Raw genomic sequence first — 24000 nt, forward strand, 5'->3', positions numbered from 1 at the left:
TTAATAACAGCAACTGATAAATATTCATAACTCTTAGCAGTCGGTATCTGGTGCTTTTCCCAAAATCACAGTCACGTGAATTTGCATTCTCCTGTTTGTAGCTAAGATTCACTTGACAGGAACCAGAAATTTGTATTCTGATTCCAGGAGGATGAGGATGGGAAAATGTGTATCAGAGTACACAGATTCATGCCACCTGGTTCTTTCAGGGGAAAATATAAAATGATAGTGATAAGTGAAGTTAAAATGAGACAATTAAAAATACAGCTCTCAGTTTAATCTAATGTACAGCAGCTCAGAACTTAAAAGTGCAAGATTTCATTTTAGGTACAAAATCCAGAACTCAATTTAATGCTTGTTAGAGTGGAACGTTGCAGATGTGTATCTGTATCTGGCAATAATAATCTGTGTTGACATAGACAAGCTTTTCAATGATCTTTAAAGGATTCTAAGACTTTATATTGCTTACCTTGCAGCTTGTGCTTATAGTTTATGAGAAAATTCCCCGCATTTATGCAAGCAGACAAAAATTAACACTGGAAAAATTGCCCATATTATTTGGTTTACACAGAAGCAGAGTTAGATATGTTGGTGACCAGAGAAAAAGGAATTATCATTGTAGGCATTTCCTACAAAGTTCTTTATAAGAATCAGCTATTTGACATTTTAACAACTATGTCTTTTTAAACATGTATGTGGGTGTTTTATATATATTATGTCCATTGAATGACAACACAGATTGAGAGCTATTTGGTGCCCCCACCTCCCAACATTTATCATTTGGAATGTTTGCAAATGCATGACTGTTTTCCTGTGTATTTGCATAACTAAATATTGTGGGATATTTTACAGATAGGAGAGGCAAGCATTCATATCAGTAAAGTTACTTGAATATCAGAGCAAGTGTAATACCTGTCTAAGGAGGGAAAAGTGTGTAAATAGGGGCACACGACTTTTCTATTTTCACAGTTTTCTTTGCTATTATTGGAAGACAGAAGGTAAGTGTGAAGTGCATTTACTTAGAACACCTCTAATACCAACCATAGGTTTTTTTCCCATGCTGATGTTGAAGCTGAAACTCCAGTACTTTGGCCACCTGATGCGAAGAGCTGACTCATTGGAAAAGACCCTGATGCTGGGAAAGATTGAAGGTGGGAGGAGAAGGGGATGACAGAGGATGAGATGGTTGGATGACATCACCAACTTGATGGACATGGGTTTGGGTGGACTCCGGGAGTTGGTGATGGACAGGGAGGCCTGGCATGCTGCGGTTCATGTGGTGGCAAAGAGTTGGACACGACTGAGCGACTGAGCTGAACTGAAATGAACCACCAGTTCTGCAGCTCTCTGGACTCTGCGGGGTGTCCTAAAATTTAATTCAGTTCTGAAACTATTTTTGCTGTTCACTCACTCAGTAGTATCTGACTCTTTGGGACCCCAAGGACGCACACCAGGCCTTTCTGCCCATCACGAACTCCCGGAGTTTACTCAAACTCATTACCATCGATTCGGTGATGCCATCTATCTCATCCTCTGTCATCCCCTTCTCCTCCTGCCCTCAGTCCCTCCCAGCATCAGGGTCTTCTCCAGTGAGTCAGTTCTTCACATCAGGTGGCAAAAATATTGGAGTTTCACCTTCAGCATCAGTCCTTCCAATGAACATCCAGGACTGACCTCCTTTAGGATGGACTGGTTGGATCTCCTTGCAGTCCAAGGGACTCTCAAGAGTCTTCTCCAACACCACAGTTCAAAAGCACCAATTCTTCAACTCTCAGCTTTCTTTATAGTCCAACTCTCACATCCATACATGACCACTGGAAAAACCATAGCCTTGAGTAGACGGACATTTGTTGACAAAGTAATGTCTCTGCTTTTTAATATGCTGTCTAGGTTGGTCATAGTTTTTCTTCCAAGGAGAAAGTGCCTTTTAATGTCATAACTGCAGTCACCATCTGCAGTGATTTTGGAGCCCCCAAAATAAAGTTTGTCACTGTTTCCATTGTTTCCCATCTGTTTGTCATGAAATGATGGGACTGGATGCCATGATGTTAGTTTTTTGAATGTTGAATTTCAAGCCAGCTTATTCACTCTTCTTTTGCCTTCATCAAGAGGCTCTTTAGTTCTTCTTCACTTTTCTTCACTAAGAAGGTGTCATCTGCATATCTGAGGTTATTGATATTTCTCCCGGCAGTCTTGACTCCAGCTTGTGCTTCCTCCAGCCCAGCGTTTCTCATGATGCACTCTGCATATAAGTTAAATAAGCAGGGTGACAATATACAGCCTTGACGCACTCCTTTCCCACTTTTGATCCAGTCTGCTGTTCCATGTCTGGTTCTAACTGTTGCTTCTTGACCTGCATACCGGTTTCTTAGGAGGCAGGTCAGAGGGGCTGGTACTTAGAAGGAACATCAGCGTCCACAAGTGTAAGGGCCCCCACCCTGACACAGAGGCTGCTCACAGGTACGGTGCCCAGGCCCCACATGTTTCTGTCCAACTTGACTGCAATGTTGGGAATTTCACAGCCCTCCCCTTTCTTGTCGTATTTGATAATTTGCTAAAACTGCTCCTAGAACTCAGAGAAACATGTCTGTTACGGGGAAGGCTATAACTTGGGAACAGCCAAATGAAAGAGATGCTGGGGCAGGTATAGTGAAGAGCCTGGGGCCGCCACGTGCTCCCTGGGGCCACCCTCCCTCCCAGCACCCGGATGTGTCCCCTGGGTCTCCTGCTCTGTTATGTAAGAGTTTTCCTGGAAACGTCATTATGTAAGCAAGGTTGCTTACATCATCGGCCATTGGCTCCTCTCCCCTCAGAAGGTCGGGGGTGGGGGCAAGGCCCAGCTTTCTAATCTCCCTGGTCTTCCTGGTCATGAGCTCCTCTGTGGAACTGAACACCATTAGTATAGAAGAGACTGAGCCCTCCAGGGATTCCTAGGGTTGTAGGGTTGAATGTCTAGAACAGGGATACGACCAAGTGCATTTCTTACTATGCCACCGTAAGGACTGTTTGAATAACATTCAGTATATGTGTATACATTATGTACACTCACATACATCTGTAGACACACAAAACTGTCTTTAGAAATAAATATATGGCTTTTGGGGCTCCCCTGGTGGCTCAGCTGGCGAAGAATCCGCCTGCAATGCGGGAGACCTGGGTTCGATCCCTGGGTTGGGAAGATCCCCTGGAGAAGGGAAAGGCTCCAGTATTCTGGCCTGGAGAACTCCATGGACCATATAGTCCATGGGGTCGCAAAGAGTCAGACACGACTGAGCAGCTTTCACTTTCACTTTCATTTTTTGCTTCAAAGAGGGCAGTTTAATCAACCTGACTTGTTTTGATCATGAAGATCATCACTACTGGTTTTATATGATTTAGGTAATCATCTTTGCCCTGTGTTCCTGGTGTCTGTATGATGGGGGAGAAATCCCCCTTTTGGAAGATGACAATGGATCAACGAGGTAAAATATACTTGTTAATTTGGTGTTTGAAAGAGCTCAGTACAAACATTCCTTTTCCTCAGAGACAGAGAGAGACTTCAATAGAAATCTGGTGACTTTGACCATCTTTTAAAATGCCTTCCATTTTTGACACATACTTCATTTTGATTTTAAAAGTAGTGTGCCAACCAATAACTTCTATATGTGCTCCTAGCATTTCTGAATTGCTTTAATATGAGATCCTATTTACCTCTTACCCTATCAGTAAGAAATATTTTAATGTAATTTAGAAGTGGATTACTAATGAGCTAAGCAATTCCACAGATATTTGTGAGCCCCCATTCTGCCCTCGGTGTTGAATGAGTGAAGATGTCAAGGTGGATATGGTGTGCTCATCCAAACCTCAGCACAAATCCTGCTTCCAGGCGTGTTGGCTGTTAGGCCTTAGTCCCTCTCAGAGACTAAGTTTCTACACCTATAAAAGGGGCAGTCATATAGATGTCTACAGTGACTTTAGGTTTGTAAGAGATAATGTCTGCACCATGTGGCAAATCACAGCAGACATTCAACAGAAAGGGGCTGCAGTCACTGCTGTCTGAAAATCTCGCTGCCGTTGAGCCTCTGCTTCATAATGCCACACCGCCTCCTTTGCTTCTCATTATAACTCTAGGAAATAGGAATTGTTCTTATTTCTATTTACCAGTGACTTAAGTAACCTGACAAGGTATGCATAGTAAAAGGTGGAAGAACTAGGATTTATACTCATGCAAACTCCAGGGTGTACATTTTTCACCTTGGCATGTTTTTGTCTTTTTTTTTCCTCCAAAGAGCACAAGATCTCATGAAGCACACAGATCCAGCATTGCAATATAGTATGTCCAGTGATGATAGAGTGGCAAAAATGGTCAAGTCCTCCAGATGAGGCCAAAAGATGGGGTGGGGCCAGCAGGAAGCAGAGCAGAGACAAGGAGACCCGCATGGGGAAATGAACACGGAAGCACCTCTGAAGGATGAGTAGTGTTTGATAGACTGCAAGGAAGGGATGTTGATTTCAGGAGGTGCAGTTACAGATAGCTGACTGTTGTTCAGAAGTGGATTGTAAAAGTCAGGGGATGGAAGTTCAACTCTAGGCAGGCATGGCTTAAAGCCTAAAGATTTTATTGTGTTTTTCTAAGGAGCTTAGATGGTGTGGAGATAAAGTTCAGAGTTACAATGGTAGACCTTCACAGCTGGAGGTGAGCGAAAAGGAGGGCTTGATGAATTCCAGGATTCTGCTTTGGGGACTGTTATGGACTTAATTACTCATTACTTTGCCAACAAAGGTCCCTCTAGTCAAGGCTATGGTTTTTCCAGTGGTCATGTATGAATGTGAGAGTTGGACTATAAAGAAAGCTGAGTACGGAAGAACTGATGCTTTTGAGCTGTGTTGTTGGAGAAGACTCTTGAGAGTTCCTTGGACTGCAAGGAGATCCAACCAGTCCATCCTAAAGGAGATCAGTCCTGGGTGTTCATTGGAAGGACTGATGCTGAAGCCGAAACTCCAATACTTTGGCCTCCTGATGTGAAGAGCTGACTCATTTGAAAAGACCCTGATGCTGGGAGGGATTGGGGGCAGGAGGAGAAGGGGACGACAGAGGATGAGATGGTTGGATGGCATCACCGACTCGATGGACATGGGTTTGGGTGGACTCCGGGAGTTGGTGATGGACAGGGAGGCCCGGCGTGCTGCGGTTCATGGGGTCGCAGAGAGTCGGACACGACTGAGCGACTGGACTGAACTGAGTGACTGAACTGAGCTGAACTGATGGACTTCATTGTGTCCCCTCCAAATTCTTGAACCCTTAGCTCCCGGGAGCTCCGACGACGGGATCGGATAGCGGGCTGCCGTCCCAGCTGCCGTCCCAGCTGCCGGCGCCTCTGGCGGAGGGACGCCCGCCGCAGCCCGCCTGCGGCTCACGGGCCGTCTGCTCTGGGCCAGCCCGCTTGCCAGGGCCCCGCGGAGCGGAGCAGTGAGCCTCGGCGCGGTGAGCCGCCCAGGCCTCGCTGCCCTGAGGAGCTGGAGACAGGACGGGGCTCTCGGAGCCCTGCTCCGCCTGCCGTGCCCTGGGGGGTCCCGTGAGACAGAAGGGAGACAGTCAGAAACGAGGTGGGCACAGGCTGGGCTTGCTCCTTCCCCCAAACGTACACATGACTGTGATGGAAACCGGGAGCTCCTGCCCCAACTCCACGCTCTTTTTTTTTTTTATTTATTAAAAAACTTTAAAAAATTGAAGTATAGTTGATTTGCAATGTCAGTTTCAGGTGTACGGCAGTGATTCAGTTTTATAAATATATATTCAGTTATATATATATATATTCTTTTTCAGATTCTTTCTCATTTAGGTCACTGCAAGACATTGAGTATAGCTCTCTGTGCTATATAGTAAATAGCTGTGGTTTATCCTGCATTCAGTAGTGTATATGTATTAATTTCAAGCCCAAAGTTATCCCTTTCCTCCTTCCCTTGGTAACCATAGTTTGTTTTCTGTGTCTGTGAGTCTGTTTTGTAAATAAGTTCATTTGTGTCATTTTTTAAGATTCCACATATAAGTGACACCCGTATCTGTCTCTGTCTGACTTCCTTTAGCATGACCGTCTCTAGATCCACCCACGTTGCAGCAAATGGCATTATCTAATTCTTTTTTGTGGCTGAGTAATATTCCACTGTGTATATGCACCGCATGTTCTTCATCTGTTGCTATCGATTCACACTCAGGCTGCTTCCATGCTTTGGACACTGTGAATAGTGCTGCTATGAACATTAGGGTGCATGCGTCTTTTCTAATCAGATCTTTCATCTTTTCTAGATATATGCTCAGGAGTTTTAACATCCTCATTTCTTATTCAAAGTCCTTACTATCCTAAATGTTTTCTGAGGACCTGATGTATTCCTATCACCTTATAGCCCATAAAAATGCAGAGTCTCAGGCCTCTGAATCTGCATCTTCAGACCTCTGAGTCAGAATCTGCATTCTGACAAGTTCCCACACTATTCACAGGCACACGGAGTTTGAGGAGCCGCACGCTGAGCACAGTCCTTAGAAAAGTCCTCCTGCCCGTCCAGGCTGAAGTGTCCGTCTCCAGGCATCCTGTCCCTTCACCTTGTTCACTATCGGCATAGCCTGGACTGTATATGAAACATCTTTTTAAAAGTGAGTTTGCACATACTATTATATATCAGATAAACAGCCAACAAAGACCTACTATTGATACATCACAGAAGGAAGTCTACTCGGTATTCTATCATACTCTGTATGAGAAAAGAATGTATGTGTTTAACTGAATCACTCTGCTGTGCTCCTGGAACTAATATGATATTATAAATAAACTATACTTCAATACAATTAAAGTCTTTTTTAGAAAGTTTCTATTTCAATTGTCCTCCGCTCCATTAAAATGGAAGCCTAATCAGGAAACAGATTTTACTTCTCTTGTTGAAGATAGTATCCCCAACAGAGTGTCTGACACTTAGTAAATACTCAATAAATGATTGATGGGTGGAATGAATAAATGAATGTGTAAGCGATGTTCAACTTAGGAAATGTGACTAGCAATAGAAGACAACATAGAATTCTTCCTTTTATAAAATAATCATATCATAATTATCAAACGTCTCAGGTGAACATCTGATGAATATATTTAGTTTAAGTCAAAGGCAGCGTGATGTGTTTGGGTCAAAGTCAGCTCCAAGACTCTCAAAGTGGGTTCTTACTCCTGGTATGCAGTGGCCTTTTCACTTCAAACAGAATCTCTGCTGCTGTTAATTTTGTGTTCTTGTTAACTCTTCCGTTTGTCCTCCAGTTTCTGAGAATCTCAGTTTGGTCACTTTTTTTTTTTTTAAGATAATGGCAGTTACTTGTTTAAAATACATATAAAATATTCTCCATAAAAGCAGATTTTAAGCCACTGATCAGGTAGTAAGTCAAAGATGATTTTATTTCATTTTTGATTTATTTTGAATATTTTAATTTTAAATGGGGAACATAGTAATAATGTTCCTTTCCCCTGCTGAAATATCCTGCCTGATTTTTTTGTTTGTTTGCACAAGGAAGAAACACAGACCAAAATCCCAATAAAGCACAGTGGTCTGATGAAAGAACTGTTGTAAAAATTGATACTGTTCCTGAGGAGATAGATTTCTGCCTTTAGGAGAGCTACACCAGCTTTTTGCCAAATGTGTGATGAACTTGGGAATGAAGAGCACAGGTGGATTCTCAAAGTGATTGAAGAGTTTCAATCACATCGTAAATTATCATCTTATCTATATTTTTTAAGGCTGTGGATTTTGTTTACATATTCACCAATACCCTTCTCTCCTAGAATCTTCTAAATAGTGTAAGCCAGAGTTCATGGACCAAGTTGCCTTTGGAGATGCAGGATAATGCGGTGAATGCAGTGCTGTGGTCGGTCATGGTGGAAACCAGGCCTAACACAAGAAGTGTGCCTCACCACCTCCTTCTGTCTTAAAGGAAACTTTCAAACATTCTGCAGCCAATCAGAATATGCCTGTGGACTGAATTTGTCCTATTGGTCAATAGTCTATGATCCTTGGGCAAAACTATCAAACTCATTGCTTTTTATAAATGATTTATATATTTCTAGCTTTACAACTTTTGGGAGGGAGACATATTTTTTTCTCTTTTTAGGCAAATGTGACATTTAAAAGTGTTTGACAATTGAAAAATTAATTGAAACACCAGATAAATATGAACCGGATTGGCCAATATGTTTGTTTGATTGTTTCCACTACATTGATGGAAAAACTGAAACAAAATTTTTGGCCAACCCAATATTAAGAGCGTAAGTAACTTCAGGTTGGAAGTTTTAAAAAACTGTATAACTTGACTTCCTGGTTAGATATGCATTTTTAGTGAGGTCTCTGTGTCTGGCAGAATTCGCTAGACCTTGGTTCCCAATTCCAGAATTACAGCTGTCATGCTGCTGCTATGGATGATGATAGCATCACTTGGGAGAGGCTGGAAACCGTGACCTCAGACATATGCAGGTACCTGAGTCTCGGGCTTCAGCATCTTGTAAAGAGACATGCTTCGGATTGGCTGGACACTGAGGGTGTTTTAGTGGACGCTGGTGGGGGAATATTTTCCCTTTTTGCTTTTGTTAATGTGGGTTAGTGTGCCAATGGCTTTGCCAGTGTGAGGAAAACAGACTCTTTGGTTCCAAGAACTTAAGTGTCAGCTACCCAGAGAAGTGCCGAGAAATGCTGGGTGCCCTGAGCGGAGAGACTGGGTCCCGGTTTCAAGGGGTTTCTGCCCCTCATGTTAGTGACAGTGAACTCTCTGTCCCACCCAGCCTGTCTTCATACAGGAAGACTAATCAGGAACCACCATCAAGCAATCCTGCTTATCTTTTAAAAACATTTTTTTAAATTTATTTACTTATTTGGCTATGCCAGGTCTTAGCTGTGGCATGCAAACCCACTTGTGGCATATGGAATCTAGCTCCCTGACCAGGGATGAAACCCAGGCCCCCTATATTGGGGGCACAGCATCTTAGCCACTGGGCCACCAGGAAGTCCCGACGCTGCTTATCTTTATAATGTGCATATGTGGTCACTCACTCAGTCCTGTCCGACTCTGTGTGACCCCATGAACTGTAGCCGCCAGGCTCCTCTGTCCATGGGATTCTCCAGGAAAGAACACTGGAGTGGGTTGCCATTTCCTTCTCCAGGGGATCTTCTTGACCAATGATTAAACCCACATATCCTGCATTGGCAGGTGGATGTTTTGCCACTGTGCCACCTAGGAAACTCATTATCTTTACAATTGTTCGTGCCAAAATTCCATAAGGCTTTTAATGTATTTATATGACACATTATGTGGGGAATGATTTGATTCCTAGACAACACAAAAGTTTCACTGGGTAAATGTCTCCAAAACTGTTAATATAGTTATTTCAATCTCTTAAAATTATGTGTGCTAAGTCACTCAGTCATGTCCGACTCTTTGAGACCCCATGGACTGTAGCCCGCAAGGCTTCTTTGTCCAAGGGATTCTCCAGGCAAGAACACTGGAGTGGGTTGCCATTTCCTTCTCCAGAGGATCTTCTTGACCAATGATTAAACCCACATATCCTGCATTGGCAGGTGGATTTTTTGCCACTGTGCCACCTAGGAAGCTCATTAGGCAAGAACACTGGAATGGGTTGTCATGCCGTCCTCCAGGGGATCTTCCTGACCCAGAAATGGAACCCACGTCTCTCAAGTCTTCTGCATTCACAAGCAGGTTCTTTACCACTAGCGTCACCTGGGAAGACTTAAAAGTGTATGGTAATTCAATTTCATTTGATCTATTTAAAAAATGCACCTTTTCCATTCCTGATAAAAATGTATACACATGTAATTTGGCAACTGCTCCTTGATATGGAGAATGTAATTTCTGCCTCTGTGTATTAGCATTTTTCATAGCAGACATTCATGTTAAGGCTTTCATGCACGATAAGATGAACATATATTAACTAGAAAACTGCTAAAATGACTGATTATACTGATGAGAAACTCTGGAAGTTATAAATGGTGCTTAGGAGCACGTTGGCTTGTGCCTTTTTCCCATGTGTTTCTTTCCCCTTCTCGCCTCTGAACTCTGTGAAGGCAGAGGCCATGACTGGTTCACTTTTGAGCCCTAGAATGTAAGCCAGGGCAGGACACATGAAAGGCTGAGCTGACTCTGGCCAAAGAGACGCAGAGTCTTGTGGCTACTTGGAATCGGTCTAGAATTTATTTTTTGAAAACTTGAAGAAAAGAACACAGAAAGAGAGTTCTTGAACTGAGCAACTCCAGTGATAATCTGAGATCTAGGCGTGCGTGGTAATTGCGAGGGTCTGAGCGATCAGAAGCAACAGGGTGAAATAAAGTGGCAAAAAGAGTGGAGATGGTAAGAGCACTAAGGAGGAAAATAGCAACTGCTACTAACCGCAAACAATCTTGGCGACCCCACGGACTGTGCAGTCCATGGAGTTCTCCAGGCCAGAACACTGGAGTGGGCAGCCTTTCCCTTCTCCAGGGGATCTTCCCAACCCAGGGATCGAACCCAGGTCTCCTGCATTGCAGGCAGGTTCTTTACCAGCTGAGCCACCAGGGACGCCCTTAGGAAAATTAGAAATAGGATATTCCAAGTATATAGATACAGAATATATTCGTTAATACAACCTTAGTGCAATGATGGGTAAATATGCCTATTAGAGGAAATATGAAAGCAAACACATTATAGTAAAGAAGGACATAGACACTGAGTGAGTTGATCTCTCAAGAAAGTGGTTTGGAACATTGTGATCACTGGAATTTCCAGTGGTTAAGACTTCTCCTTCCTATGCTGGGGATGTGGATTCGATCCCTTGTCAGAGAGCTAAGATCTCTCATGCCTCATGGCCAAAATCCAAAACATAAAAAAATAAGTAATAGTGTACCAAATTCAATAAAGACTTTACAAATGGTCTACATTAAAAAAAAAAAAAAAAACCTTAAAAAAAAGCAAAAGAATAATGTGATCATGAGAAATATAGTCAGGTCCATTAAAGAGCAGCTGAGATACCCAGAAAAGAAAGGAAAACAGGGCAGAATTCGAAGTCATATTGCAGCATAGTTTTAAGAAGTTGCCATTAGAATGGCTAAAAGTCACTATTTTGCTTGATTTTTTAAAGGCATAGTCTCTGATCTGTTTAGGGTGCCTTAGGTATGAGCTGAAAGAAATAAGTGATGGACCCAAAATGAAACTCCAGCCATATTTCATCTTTCAATAGAGTTGCATGGCTAATTCATTTCAATGTATGACAAAAACCACTGCAATGTTGTAAAGTAATTAGCCTCCAACTAATAAAAATAAATGGAAAAAAAAAAACAGAGTTGCAGTGAAACCTAAAGGATATATTGATGAGATTGTGAGTGGACAAATGACATATTTATGTACTTTGCAACAGAAGTGCAGAAAATCAAGTCATACCATCAGGTGATGACTTCCTGAGTAGATAGTCTGGCTTTGTGGCAAAAAGTCTAGCTAAATTAAAGTTACAGTGAAAGTTAACCCTCTGGAAAGTTCTGCCATTACCTCCTGTGAAGGGATAGAACTTCAGATTAACGCAAAATCTGGACCTACTGAGAGTAGGTTTCCCTGGAAAGCTGGCTTTTAATTCTCTAGTCTAACTGCAAAGACCTTGGGAATATGGTGGTCACCAGCAAATAGGAAGGGACTACAGGGTATCTAAAAATTTACTCAAAACAGGAAAACAGTGAAGACAGGTTCTCAAAGGTCTGATGATATCCTCTCCTTAGTCAGGTCAGAGGACCTCACTGGCAGCAGTGGGATAGTATGAGAACCTGAAAGCCGAGAGTACTTAGCTAACTGCGTGAGTGCTGCTGGCTGGCCACTGCAGTCTGTGCGGCTATGTCTAGATGTGTAGGTGGGCACTTTATCCTACATGAAGGAATGCACATCTTTTGCTGGTATCTGGTACTCTGTTTCCATGGAGACTATCACCTTTGTGCAATCACACATCATCTTTAGAGTCAAAAGACGTGCTATTAATCTGTAAGGATAATAGATGATGGGAAAAAGTCTAGTGAATCTGATGACCTAGAGGAGGATGGCAAATAAGAGTTACTATGTGGCCTAATGTCATGGGAATGGTAATAGCTAGAATTTTATGCTGAAGAGCTGTTTGAGCAGGCATCTTGTCTCAGAGGGTAAAGACAAAAATCATCAATTATTGAACTTTTCCAAGGTCACAGTGATTTGAATAGAAGGGAACAGTCATAAGCAAGCCACGTATTTGCCATACATGCTGTTGAGGAAGACATTATCATTTTCATAACAAGTAGAAAATTGGAGACCTCAAACCTCTCCTATAGGGTTAAATCATTGATACAAAATGATCTTTCATATATTTTTGAAATGAAATTGATTCATCCATTGTGGTTTGTTGTTGATCTCAAGTATCTATTGTTAGAAATAAATCAATTATATGATTGACAAGTATATAATGAGCTAGCGGTGCAGAGGAGAGATCCTCATATAGAATATCTAAAACTGATGCACAATATAAAAAAAAAACATTTAAAATATGGCTATGCTGTGGCAAACGGAAAGAAATAGGTTTGCAGAACAATAAGAAAGTATGAATAAGAAGAGTATGTTGGAGTTAATGAGGATAGAAAGACAAGGCCTAGGTCCTCAACAGAACAGAGATCAGACTGGAGTCGTAAGCGTGAGTCTGGGACAGCGAAGGGCGTTGACAGTGACCCTTGCAACAGGGGCTGAGAAGTCCCAAAGGAGAAGTTGTTGTTCATTCGCTCAGTCATGTCTGACTCTTTGAGACCGGATGGACGCCAGACTTCCCTGTCCTTAACCATCTCCCAGAGTTTGCTCAAACTCATATCCATTGAGTCAGCGATGCCATCCAAACATCTTGTCCTCTGTCAACCTTCTCCAACTCCCTTCCATCTTTCCCAGCCTCAGGGTCTTTTCCAATGAGTCATAAATGTCTCAATGTCCAGTGAGTCGGCTCTTTGCATCAGGTGGCCAAAGTAGTGGAGCTTCAACTTCAGCATCAGTCCTTCCAATGAATATCCAGGACTGATCTCCTTTAGGATGGACTGGTTTGATCTCCTTGCCGTCCCAGGGACTCTCAAGAGTCTTCTCCAGCACCGCAGTTTGGAAGCGTCAGTAAAGACTTGCTTACCTGACCTGGGCTTCCGTGATGGCTCAGTTGGTAAAGAATCCGCCTGTAATTCAGGAGACCCTGGTTCGATTCCTTGGGTCAGGAGGATCCACTGGAGAAGGGATAGGCTACCCACTCCAGTCTTCTGGCCTGGAGAATTCCATGGACTGTATAGTCCTTGGGGTTGCAAACAGTTGGACACCACTGAGTGACTTTCACTTCACTTTCACTTACTTAATCTTGGTTCCCAGAAGAGCATGACAAAAGGCTGTTTTTCATAAATTCCTAATTAGAAAGTGAAGTGAAAGTCACTCTGTGGTGTCCAACTCAACTCTTTGCAACCCCAAGGACTAAACAGTCCACGGAGTGGGTAGCCTATCCCTTCTCCAGCGGATCTTCCTGACCCAGGAATTGAACCGAGGCCTCCTGCATTACAGGCAGATTCTTTACCAACTGAGCTACCAAGGAAGCCCTCCTAATTGGTACCTTACATTTATTTAGCTTTGGAGTCTGAATTCACACCATCTGTTGAATATCAAGTAATCATAGCTGAAAATTTTATTTAAAGTGATTCTGATCACTGGGGTCCCCAGACACATAAGAAAATTAAAAGTTCTTATTGGGCATTTTTAATTGAAGTTCTAAAAGAATCCTCCAAGATAAAGTTCCAAGAAACACGAGCATATGATAAAAATCATGAATGCTGTGAGATAAACTACCACAAGCAAGAATCATCACACACACACACACAAAAATAACAAATTTGGATCTTTAAGGACTAAAACTATCAGAATTATTAGATAAGAATATGTCTATTTAATTTGCTTAAAGAAAATGTTTGTGATTTTTAAAAGTGGTGGAGGGACAAAGACAATCAAAAGTAACCAGATATGATTGGAAGAAAACAAAAACTGTCTACTGAAGAAAACAACGCAATGTGAGAGTTGTGAGTCAAGTTTTACTTGGGGCAAAGTGGGGACCACAGCCCGGGGAGGGCCTCACCTAGCTCTGAGAAACTGTGCCCGCAGCGGGAGAGGTCAGTGTCCCACGCGATCTTAGCTGGGGGAGGGGTATGTGTCGTCAAGCTCACATTATGTCAGGTTTCCTGCTAGTCCTGAGGGGCAGATGTCACCATGACTGATTTTAGTGCTTTTCTGTATATGAGGCGATACAAGAATTGGGCTCATAAACTTTTCTCCTGAATATACCTGACTGTCTGAAGGCTTAGGATGCCAGCTTTTCCCAGAGCACAGAGTTCCTCATTTTTCATCTCTGCCCTAAACTCCTTTCAGGGTGTATTGACGGTCAGTGGCTGTGGTGGCTTGTGACTTCATCCTTGTAGGGGCAGATGGCAAGGGCCAGTTTTTTTTGTTGGCAGAGCCAAAGAGAACTCCTATATATGAGAAAGAGAGTAATTAAAAATAAAGACTCAATGAGCAAGATAAACAGCAAACTGGTCAAAGAATAAGAAAGATTTAGTGAACTAGAAAATAAAAATTAATCCATGCAACTATTACAGACACATAAGGAAATGAAGTTCGAGAGAAACAGTGGTTAGAGCCAAACAATCCAGAATAACTGGGATTTTAGAAAGAGATAATAGAATGGTAGAGAATAAAGTGTTGATGATTTTTCAGAATTCATATACATCTGAGTATTCTAAATCAATACTCGGAAAGCCCAGCACATGACTCAGAACTGTTAAGTTGTGAAACTAAAGAACAGTGGATGTAAAGAGAATATCTTAAAAGCGGGCTTAGGGAAATGACTATCTGCAAATAAAATCTGGTTTGACTGACAGCTGTGCTGTCAAAGGCAACAATAAAAGCCAGAAGGGAGTTGAATTCTATTTTCAAAATGTTTATGAGTTACTGACAACTAGGATGTTTCATCCGCTTGAACTCTTGAAAAAATAAATAGAGATAAGATACAGAAACTTCATTCTAAACTGTAGATCATTCACTAACCAAAACTTTACTATTAGAAACTTCAGTATTAAAAATGACTGAAATGGGAAAGAAATCTTAAAAAGAGGGGGTGTATGTATATAACTGATTCACTTTACTATACAGAAGAAACGAACACAGGCAACTATACTCCAAAAGAGAGAGAGAGAGAAATGAAAAGGGGGATCTGATAAGGCCTCCCTGTCCATCACCAACTCCCGGAGTCCACCCAAACCCATGTCCATCGATGTGATGCCATCCAACCATCTCATTTTCTGTCGTCCCCTTCTCCTACCCTCAATCTTTCCCAGCATCGGGGTCTTTTCAAATGAGTCAGCTCTTTGCATCAGGGAGCCAAAGTATTGGAGTTTCGGCTTCAGCATCAGCCCTTCCAATGAATATTCAGGACTGATTTCCTTTAATGAGTTCTCCCACATATTTAATAAACCCAATCTTAAACAAATTCTTTCAGAGGGATAGAAAAGTAATACACTCTTGATGTTAAAACCACACAGCTTGAAAAGGGTGGGGGGAAAAGTGACAAACTAGTCATAAATATAGAACAAAAATTCTAAACCAAATATATTAACAAACTGAATCCAGCAATGAAAAAAAACAACAGTGTATCCTGGGCAAACTGAATTTATCACAACAAAGAAAGGTTCAACAGTAGCGAGACTATTAATAGGACTTCTCTATGGTCCAGTGGTTAAGAAGCCCCCTGCTAGTGCAGGGCACACCAGTTCCAATGCAGTTCCTGACTTGGGAAGATTCCACAAGCCCCAGAACTACCAAGTCCAGGAGTCACAATTACTAACTTCAGATGCTGCAAGCCCTGCTGAAGCCCACCCTAACGCCCGCGCTCCGGACAGAGAGAAGCCCCTACATGCGAAGCCCCCGCTCGCTCCAGCAAAGGCCGAGCACCGCGTAAGCAAATAAATATTTTCTTTAAAAAAGAAAGGCTATTAATAAAGTCTACCATATTCACTGATTAAAGGGGAAAATATAACCATCTTAATAGATTTAGGAATTCCATAGTGTTATACAGTAAACATGTTATGATAGCGCTTATGGTAAAAATACAAATAAGGCAATCTTCTACTTTTTGATTAAGGGTATGTTCTATTTTTCCCCCTCCTAAAAAATAAAAAAAAAATCACCAATATAATGGCCAATTGAAACACTTGGAGTATTTCCTCAAAAAATTAAGATCAAGGAAAATAAGCCCATTATTGTTGCCAATTCTGTTTAACACCACAGTAGCAGTCCTGGCTAGTGCCCCAAGAAGATAAGAAGAAGGAAAAATAAAGATTGTACTGAAAGTGACAAAATTACCATTGTTTTCAAATACATAGAGAAATAACTGCTATTTGACTTCAGCAAATTGAGACTTACAAGACAAATATCTAAGCCAACTGCATTTCTATACAAACTATAATGGCAGCGCTTAAAAAAAAAGAAGAGCGCTACAATGGAATAGTACTCAGCCAAAAAAGGGAATACATTTGAGTCAGTTCTAAGGAGGTGGATGAACCTAGAGCCCATTATACAGAGTGAAGTAAGTCAGAAAGAGAAAGATAAATATCATATACTGATGCATATATACGGAATCCAGAAAGATGGTACTGATGAATTTATTTGCAGGGCAGCAGTGGAGAAACAGAAATGGAGAATAGATTTATGGACATGGGGAGAGGGGAGGAGAGGGTGAGATGAATGGAGAGAGTAACATGAAAGCTTACATCACCACATGTAAAATAGATAGCCAATGGGAATTTGCTGTCTGTCTCAGGAAACTCAAACAGGGGTTCTGTATCAACCTAGAACAGTGGGGTAGGGAGGGAGGTGGGAGGGGGATTCAAAAGGAAGGGATATGTGTATACCTGTGGCTGATTCATGTTGAGGTTTGACAGAAAACAACAAAATTCTTTAAAGTAATTAGCCTTCAATTAAGATATAAATTAATTCATTAAAAAATTCTATATATAATAGCAAACAAAAGGCAGCGCCTAACAAAACATTGCATGGACTTTAGAGAGAAAACTGTGTCCTATTGAAAGGCACTAAAGAATATCTAAATAAATGGAGTGTCATAAAATAATCACAGGTTAATGGTAGAAAGTTCTAGTATCACAAGAAACGTGATAAGTGATAATTAATATGTAAATCCAGTGTAATGCCAATGAAAATCCTTAATCTCAACAAGATTTTGGGGGGATTTTCTTCTTTCATTTTGATTTTATTTGTTCTTTTGTGGAATCCACCAGGGAGATTTTTTAATTTGTATGAAATTTTTAAAATTGCAAAAATAGCTGACAGTCCTGACAAAGACAAACCGAACAGGAAAACTTGTGCTACCAAATGTCAGACTTTAAACTAAACTTACAGTAATAAATAAAGTACGTAGACAAATCCGTTTTTAAAAATGTACCTGTGGAACAGAATGGAGAAATCATGCATATATACCTGTGAAAACCTGATATATGACAGAGCTTTAATTGTCCACTAATACAGTAATTGTGGACTACTTAATCAAATGATCCTGGAAATATTGAGCATCTATATTTAAATAAAAGTGTATTTGGGCCCCCACCTCACATCTGCAGTCACAAATCGATTCAAAGAGAATTCAATGCTTAAACAAAAAAAAAAGAAAGAAAGAAATATAAGTAAATATCTTACTGATTTTGGTAAAGGTTTTCTTTAATGTGATACCAAAAATGTGATTTATATTTGACTTCATTAAACTCAGAACTCATTCATTAAAAGACAGTACAAGAAGACCAAAAGAGAATGGCCACAGAGTTGACAGATGTCAATGGAAGCATCACATGACGGGGACTACGGCCACAGAAACCGCCTGGGTGAGCCAGACAAGGGTCATTCGTCTGAAAGATAGAGAGCGGCACTAGATCACTCAGGACACTCAGAAGTCACATTCTTATCCAGTGGCAGAAGGTGATAGATCGAAGCCTCCAGGAATGCTGCCAAAGGGTCTCTACCAGTGGGCACAGTTACAGATTAAAAGACAGAGTCAGCGATCAACAGATCAGATATTCTGGACACTCAACTGTGCTTCTCCAAGCCAGTCCTACCTACGTGAGACAAGGTCGCTTCCACGTGTAACCTGGTCCGGATGCGTGCAGAGGACCGTCTCATCTCAGGAAATACAGGTCTCGTCCTTCATGGAGTCCAGTATGCAGTGTGACTCAGCTGTGGAGTAGGTCACACTCAGGCTGAATACGGTCCTCTGTCCCGACTCTTTGCCGCCCTAGGCTGGCCCAGCACTAGTCAAAGTGTGAGTCCTATCCTGAATTTACAATGGCCAGACAAGACAAGGGCCATCACTCAGACATCTCTGAGAGGCAGACAGAAAACTGGTATACAAGGCAAACTCATCGTCATAGCTTGATTGACCAGCTGTGAGCCTACCCTGCAAATGTCTGGAAAAGATACTGGCAACAAAAAATTGGCCACTAATTAGTGTCAAGAATATATACGGGATTCCTCCAAATAAATGACACAATATAAACAACTCAATATAAAAAAATTGCAGTAGACATAAGTCAAAGGATATGAAACATGAATTGTCCATGAGCATATCAAGAGACTCCACCTAATTAACAATCAGGAAAGTTCAAATTAAAAACAAAGAGGTAGAATTTCATACATGCCATACTGGAAAAAAATGGGCGTAGGACATACCTGGTTGTTGCATTTATTAAGACCCTCAAAAGACATCTATAATTATGCTAAGTAAACAAAATTTTTAAAGTAGGGAGAATTCCTTCAGTTCATTACCTGAGTGAATCTCTGATTCTAGGAAAGATTGAAGGCGGAAGAAGGGGATGACAGAGGACGAGATGGTTGGATGGGATCACCAACTCGATGGACATGAGTTTGAGTAAACTACAGGAGTTGTTGATGGACAGAGAGGCCTGGCGCGCTGCAGTTCATGGGGTTGCAAAGAGTCGGACACAACTGAGTGACTGAACAATAAAAAAGCCTTGATATGTTACCAGTGGCTGAAATTTGTAGGTAGAATTTATCCTAGTAAAACCAGAAAGGCATTTAAACATTCCAGCTGGATGGTCATGTCTTGATTTTAGCTGCTGATACGCTCCTCAAAACTTCCCTTTTTGTTCTTTCATGTTGCAAAGAAGTGTAATTTTCATTTTAAAATCTGAGGTTATTGTTTTTGTTGTTCAGTCGCCCAGTCGTGTCTGACTCTTTGCGAACCCATGAATTGTGGCACACAAGGCCTCCCTGTCCATCACCAACTCCCAGAGCTTACTCAAACTCACATCCATTGAGTCGGTGATGCCATCCAACCATCTCATCCTCTGTCGTCCCCTTCTCCTCCTGCCTTCAGTCTTTCCCAGGATCAGGGTCTTTTCCAATGAGTCAGGTCTTCACATCAGGTAGCCAAAGTTTTGGAGTTTCAGCTTCAACATCAGTCCTTCCAATGAATATTCAGGACTGATCTCCTTTAGGCTGAACTGGTTTGACCTCCTTGGAGTCCAAGGGACTCTCAAGAGTCTTCTCCAACACCACAGTTCAAAAGCATCAATTCTTCAGTGCTCAGCTTTCTTTATAGTCCAACTCTCATATCTATACATGAAAATGTATGGAAAAATCATCTCCTGGAAAAATCAGTTTGACTAGATGGACCTTTGTTAGCCAAGTAACGTCTCTGCTTTTTAATATGGTTTCTAGGTTTGTCATAATTTTTCTTCCAAGGAGCAAGTGTCTTTTAATTTCATGGCTGCAGTCACCATCTGCAGTGTGTTTGGAGCCCAAAAAATAAAATCAGCCACTGTTTCCATTGTTTCCCCATCTATTTGCCATGAAGTGATGGGACCGGATGCCATGATCTTCATTTTCTGAATGTTGAGTTTTAAGCCAACTTTTTCACTCCCCTCTTTCACTTTCATCAAGAGGCTCTTAATTCTTTTTCACTTTCTGCCATAAGGATGGTGTCATCTGCATATCTTCAGTCATTGATATTTCTGCCGGTGTTCTTGATTCCAGCTTGTGCTTCATCCAGCCTGGCATTTTGCATGATGCACCCTGAAAATAAGTTAAATAAGCAGGGTGACAGTATATGGCCTTGATGCACTCCTTTCTCAGTTTGGAACCAGAGATTATTAACTTCACATTTAAAAATAAGCTTTAACATGAATGTGTGTCCAATCATAGTTTTCTAATGTTTCTCCAATAGTAATAAAAAAGTCCTGAATGTTGCAGGAAGTACAGAAAGTGATTTTCGATGATACACAAAAATCTTTTTAAAGAAAACTATTACTATTTAATGTATACAGTAGAAAACATGTAATCAATGAATGGGTATTATAATGATCTGAGTTAAAATAAGTGAGGTCTTTGGAAATATATACATTTATATAAAATACTCAGTCAGGGGAAACATAAGCTCCTGGGTTGGGACATTTTTGTCATGCCACTATGTTTGCTTTTCATAGTTTAGGAAAAACAAACAAACAAGCAAACAAAATGCTTACTTACCATGAGGAAGCCTGGCTCCTTGGTTAGACATTTATATTTTAAGTTTAACAAAATTTGAGTGGAGATTGCATAACTTTTTATGTTTTCTGGTTTTAAAAAGTTATCTATCTTAGTGACTATGAACATCCTGGGGAAACACATTTTTAAGTCAGGATATGAGTTTTGAAAATTTATTTATAGATAACATAGTTTTTACATCCAATCACATTTTCCTTTTTTAAATTGAGCTAGAAATTTGATAATAATATTAAATACTATTGATAAACTATTAAGATTTTAGCTTTTGAGTTTCATTTCATTATCATGAATACATTGCCTAAATTGTTTTTCTTATTTTTAAAAACCTCCCTTACATCTATTTTTGTAAGCACCTTAAATGTTTTTTGGAATAAAAATGATATCTAACTCTTATTGGGTGTTTGTCATAAGTCAGATATTTTTCTAAATGCTTTCCATATTTTCATTAATTTAATCCTTTCAGCAACCTTATGGTAAAAACAATATTATCATCAGTGTTTTCCAAAGTTAAGTAACATGTGCAAGTTCACAAAACTACTTCGTGGCAAGGCCAGGCTCGAAACCCAAGCTTTCTTTCACTTGAGTTTGACTCATAATCTTTACACTTTCTCTACGTCACAGTCAAGGAACATATCCACAATGTCAAGTTTAATTGAAAATGCAAAGAGTGTCAGTTTGTAGCCACTGGAGAAAATATTGCCTGGTCATTGACGAAAAATTATGTAAAAAACTAGGAAAATGGAAAAGAAAACTGGAGAAATAGGGATGTGTATCTTTCCTAGGATCGTTATTGAAGGAAAACTGCCTTCGCACATTTGTTGATCTAGTTCCATCATCTCTTGTTCTATGTAAATATCAGTTTTTAAATAAGCAAATTTGTCCTATAGTAATCCTCACTTTTAGAGAATTCTTATGTTAGTTTAACCCCTTCTTGTTGAAGTGAAAGACCATTTTATTGTGCTTGGATCCTTTAAGATGGAAGGATAGAACTCTGATAGGCCTGCTATGAATAAAGCACTGTACTCACCAATTATCCCATTAAATTTTCTCAGAAAAAGCACTTAAATGTGAAAATGAATTAGTACTGCTTTATGTGCTTTAGGGCCATTAGAAACCATCTAATTCTTCGCTTCTGAATAAACTGTGTGTTCTTCGGCTTCCCACTTAGATTCTCCCTTATGCCCAGCCCTTTAATCATATTTGCCATTTTCCTCTAAGCCCTCTTGAAGTTCATCCTACTCCTTTCCTGTCTAGGACAGTACATACTACTGTGTATTATATCTCATCATACTGAGTTTAATGAAAAGATAGCTTTTAAGTGCCTGCCTTTTATGTATCCTACCCCATCAGTATGGCTGTTAAAAATAATTATGACTGTCATTCAAGTCATAAAACCACCATGATCCTTGATATAATGTCTATGTTTCAATCTATATTCAGTCATTTATATCATCTTGTAATTGCAAAACCTGTAATAACTCCTTCCAGACTGAACCTCCGTCTGATAGCTTCCCATCACTTACTTCCCCAAGAATATATCAAATTTCAAGACACACAATCCCTTTTTTACTCACTCTCCTTTCCTGGCCTAGTGCAACCGGAAAGCTTTAATGATGAGTTTTCCTATTTACTATACAACATGGCTTGCAAATAAAAACGTCAGAAGTTCTAGAAGCAGAGTGACGTCTACATCAAGAAGCCAGCAGATTAAATGCATACATTTCCAAAACTTGACTAAAACAACCGGGAAGAGATTTTTTTTAAAAGACATAAGCCCATAGGTCAAAGATAATAAGAAAGATAACAGCAAGAAAATTGATATGTGAACTGATTTAATGGATCTGAGAAGCCTAAATCCTAACCAGCAGTGGAAAAGCTAAGAAGCAGTGTGAATGCCACTGTAGGACTTTCCAGTGGTCCTTAAGAAAAGAAAAGCTTAAGAACAGATACCTCAGAAAGTGACAATGATGAACACTGAGCTAAACACAGAAAGATCATTAGATAATTTGAAAGTATTTTTAAGAAGCGTCTGGATCCAGATTTCCTCCCTTCTTATGTGCAACCAAGTGACTGCTCTCCTAGAAGCAAGTGTCAGTGGGATCAACATATGTGTGGGAAAGAAAGCAAGCAAGATTGAGCAGAAGACTTTAGGTCCTTGATCGTCACAAAAAGACCTTTCAGCTGGGATGACCTTCCTGAATCGTCCTGAGTTGGGTGAAGGGCATGGATACTCACACTGACCAATCACTGTAGGCAAGCTAATCTCCACAGATAGCGCACGGTCATGTGCAAGGTGACCCTTCTCAACCAAGGGCACTCCCAACCACTGGGGAAATGTATCTTTTTTTGTGAAGGGGAATTTGGAGGGCACAGCACACTCTGCACGCCGACCATGAGCCCCACGCTCTGACCTTGCACACCACTGCTAGAGAGATGTCCATGTGCCCGAAAGAAAGATCCACATGCCACAACCAGGACTCAACACGGCCAAAGAAACAGATAAGATATTTCTAGCAAAGATCTAGTAAAATAGAAAAAAAAATATGATCAGTACATCAAAGGACCACCTAGGACTGAACTGTCCTAGGACCTTCTGTGATGGAGAAAATGTTGTATAGTTTCACTAACTGTAGGTGGCTATTGAATACTTGAAATGTGGCTAGTGGGACTGAGGAATTGAATTTTTTTTAATCTATTTAATTTCAATTAATTTAAATGCAGATATGAAAAATCACATGCATCTAATTGCTGTCTTATTGAACAGCACAGATTCAGGAGGGTAAATATCTAGATTCAAAAGAGTACCCCTGCAGAAAAAAAGAGAAAAAAAAAATGAAACTCATTGGAAGGGGAAGAATCCATCAATCAACTAATGCAAATTCCTAGAACATGAATTTCCAGCCTGTGAAATCTTTTGTTTGTTTGTTTGTTTCCAGAAAGAAAAAAAAAGTAATATACAAGGGATCAGCAATCAGAATGACTTTAGACTTCTCAAGAGGAACACTGGAAGCTAGAAAATAGTAGAGCAGGGCCTTAGAAACTGGAACCCTTGATTACTTTCGGTGGGATGCAAAGTGGTGAAAACCCTATGGAGGCAGTGCAGAGTTTCCTCCAAAACCAATGATAGAACTGCCATGTGATCCAGCATTTCCCACTTCTGGATATATATCCGAAAGAAATAAGCATTCCCAAGAGATATTAGCACAACTATGTTCACTACCATTAATAAAAATGGTCAAGATGTAGAAATAGATTAAATGTCAACTAATGGATGAATGGATTTTAAAAGGCGGTATTTAACTCGGGTCTCCTGCATTGCAGGCAGACCCTTTACCTTCTGAGTCACCGGGGAAGCCCCATGGAAT

At 40.7% G+C, this 24000-nt stretch overlaps 1 protein-coding gene across 2 annotated transcripts in view; it reads left to right on the forward strand.

The window, feature by feature from the left end:
• The window catches only part of KCNH8 (potassium voltage-gated channel subfamily H member 8), a 444848-nt gene that overhangs the window by 194913 nt on the left and 225935 nt on the right, over positions 1 to 24000 (forward strand). The window lies entirely within an intron of this gene.

This window comes from Odocoileus virginianus, chromosome 4 (genome assembly GCF_023699985.2).
Source record: "Odocoileus virginianus isolate 20LAN1187 ecotype Illinois chromosome 4, Ovbor_1.2, whole genome shotgun sequence".
Lineage (NCBI taxonomy): Eukaryota > Metazoa > Chordata > Mammalia > Artiodactyla > Cervidae > Odocoileus > Odocoileus virginianus.